Genomic DNA, 3422 nt, shown 5'->3' with positions numbered 1-3422 from the left:
TCATTGCCCCTGCTCTTAACAATGCCTTCCTTCCTCTGCCATGTGCCTGCACAGGGAAAACCATCATCTTCTCATCTCCCCTTGGCTCAGCCCCACAGCTCATTTTGACTGCTCTTCTGAACCTGCACCTTTCTCTAGCACAGCTGTCTGAACAGAGCTCCTCCTTACAGACACTCACAGGAGAGGTATCACACACCCTAGCAACTAAGTGACTTGGGTGGATTGAGAGCCCTGATTAGACCTGCTCCCTTTGCCATGACAGGTGACATCTCCCTCTGCCAAAGACAGAAGTCTCCACTGATAATTAACAGATTCCCATTTCCAATGAATTTACATTCATGAATTCTAATGTTAGGCCATTTCTTTGGATTTTATTCAGAAAAAGCTGCTATGTGGTATTATTCCAATATTTCACCACCGTACAGTGACTTGTGTATTTCTTCTAGCACAGCAGTTTTGACAGATGGCAGTTTTAGAGGATAAGAGGAGTTGACCAGATGGGGAAGGGGTGGAGGGTAGCGGGTGGGCATCTGGAGTAAGGAACCTTCCTATGAGAACACTTTGGATAAAAAAATTGAAAATGCACATGAAATGAACAAAGAAGGAAAAAAGGCAGGAGTAACTGGGGTTTGTCCTGATGGCTATGTGACCAATGGTTTGGGCTGTGACAGGACAGGACTCAAAGTTATAATAAGAAAGGAAAGTGCTTCAGACTTGAGGCTGTTTAACTAGAATGCCACAGAGAAAAGTGAATGTGGTGACTTAGGATGGGAGGCACAAGGCAAGTTCCCCGTGACTACAAAAATGGATATGACACTCCAGGGTAAATTTATAAAGGAAAGGGATCAACAATGAGAGAGGGAGGGAGAGAAAAAGAAAAGGAGATCAACAGATCAAGAGGCAGGTAAGAGAGATGGAGTATGGGTGTGTGTTGTGGGGTGAGTTCTTTAAGAATTAATACAATACAAATTAAAAATTAAGAATAACAAAATTCAGAATTTGGGAAAATTTAGAGATGGGACAGAAAGAAATATTTATTGATACCAGTTGCCTATCTGGAACACACACACACGCACACACACACGCACACATACAAACACACATGTACAACTGCAAGACCATCTTTTCTCAACTGATGCTGTGGAATGGTAGAGCCATTGGGCTGATTACATGTGTGATAATCAGGCAAACTCTGACTTATGGACAGGATAGACCCAGATCCCATCAAGCCCTATGGAAACTCCCATTCCCCTGACCTGCTTGAAGGACGGCAACCCCTTGAGGTTGCCAGGAGGACAAAGTGAGAGAGAACTGAGTAGACACTTAAGAGTCCATGGGTCTCAATCAACGTGCAAAGATTCCCTGATGTCCCTCAACAGGAATGTCCCCTGTGCACTGTGATCTTAACAGGCACCAGATAGTTGTCAGATTTTCAAATCCAGTTCAATACTTAGGCTGATAGGGATCAATTTGCTACATGTACTTTTTCTTTTTTCTCTTGTGGAAAAAAAAAATCATGTGTTTACTGGGATATGTGAGAACTTTGCCTGCAGGCAGAGCTGTCAGGGCTGTAAAGAGCTCTTTTCAACTGTGACTCAGAATTGGAGTGGGGGTAGGAATCAAGGTAGAGTGAAAACCGTGCATGCTTTGAAAAACAGTGGACTTAAACTGAAATGCTAAAGCAGGCAACTTGTTTTGTGTCCCCTCTGGGTGTTTTTTTGTTGCTTTGTGTGTTCTCCATTGTTTTTGTTGTTATTTTTTTGTTTTGTTGTGAGATAGGGTCTCACTTTGTAGCCCAGGCTGGTCTCAAACTCATGATACTTCCCCAGTGTTGGGATTGCTGGACATGTACCATCATGCTCAGCTGGTTTCCATATGCCTAACAGTTATGCCAGAGTGATGAGTCTCAGAAATGGGGCACACTGGATTAAGGCAGTATGTAAGTCTTGAGGTTCTCACCAATGGGAGTCAATGGGGCATGCCTGGGATGTTGAGTTCAAGAGCCTTTCTTTAAAAAAGGGTGGGGGGAATCTTGGGGTGTTCCCCGCTGCTTTGATTTCATGATGGCTTTCCTGTCACACAGTGAGTACTCTGGCTATGGTTTCTTCATTTTGGACCTAACGCCAACCATTGATGACCTGGTGTCATCAAGGTATTTCCATATGAGTTAATCTTGAGGGCATGTTTCCCTCTCTTAGATTATTTTTATTTTAATTTGCTTGTTTGGTAGGCAGATAGATGATAGACCCTCCAAAGATATCCATGTCCTAATTACTAGAAGGTATGAGTGTTCTGTTACATGGCAAAAAGTTGCATCTAACCTTAATATCTTGGTGGGTTCTATGTCAACACAAGGATTCTTAAAAGTGGCAGAAGAAAAGACCTGGTGGTGCAGGTCTTTAATCCTTGCTATTCTGGAGGCTGAGCAGAAGGACTGTAAATTCTGAGCATACATAAGGCCCTGGGTTCAATCACCAGTACCATACAGAAACACACACAGAAATGGAAGAAGGAGGCAGTGGGTGGGTCAGAGTGATTCTATATGAAAAGGACACAGCCTGCCATTTTTGGCTTTGAAAGAAGTAATCATTAGGCAAGATAAGCTTCTAGAAGCTGAAAGCAGCAAAGAAACTACATGATAATGAATGCATTCATTCATTCATTCACTTAATTATGGTGCTAGGGATTGAATCCCAGATCTTTTGTATGCAAGACAAGCACTCTACCATTGTATGGTATCTCCATCCCATGAAGTACATTGTTTAAACTACTAAGTTTGTGGTATTTCATTGCAGCAGCCACCGGAAGCTAACATAATTTGCATCTCCCACCATGTCAGCTTGCCTAACACTACAGCATCAAGCAGTGGCCACAGCCCCACAGAAGTCTCAGGGGTACTTTCAAACTGGTCCCTTCCCACCTCCAGCTGAGGGGAAAAACCCAAGCCACTGAGGTGCTCTGGCTGGAAGAGTCTACAGAGCCTTCTAGAGGAACCATCCCCATCCTTGCACACCCTCCAGCACTCTGCTCTACACTCATGGGCTCACTTCCTGTTTTGGTCTCTTATTTATCAGAAATGCCTCTCCCCTTCTGAGAATAAGTCCACTTGACCATGTACAGAGAAGCTGTTCAGGAAACACCTACCAAAGTTTCATTCTGAAAATCTTGAGAGCTGAGGTTGGAAACCTCAAAGACCCCCAAGTTTGGTGATGGTTTAGAGAACCACTAAGCATGAAGTGTTCCTGGTGGTGCACTTGGCCTTCAGAAATCAAAGTATAAAATATCTATTCTGGCCTTCACTCTGAGAGATGGACAAGACGTTTTGAAACTCTTTGTTGTGGAAGGCCTGTTCAGGTGTTCTTCCTCTTGGGGCATGCTTCCATGAAGCTGTTCTTCCTCAGCATCTTATGTCTGGAGTCACC

Source organism: Nannospalax galili, unplaced genomic scaffold (assembly GCF_000622305.1).
Source record: "Nannospalax galili isolate Female #2095 unplaced genomic scaffold, S.galili_v1.0 scaffold676, whole genome shotgun sequence".
NCBI classification, from domain to species: Eukaryota; Metazoa; Chordata; class Mammalia; order Rodentia; family Spalacidae; genus Nannospalax; species Nannospalax galili.
This window is presented reverse-complemented; position numbering follows the sequence as displayed.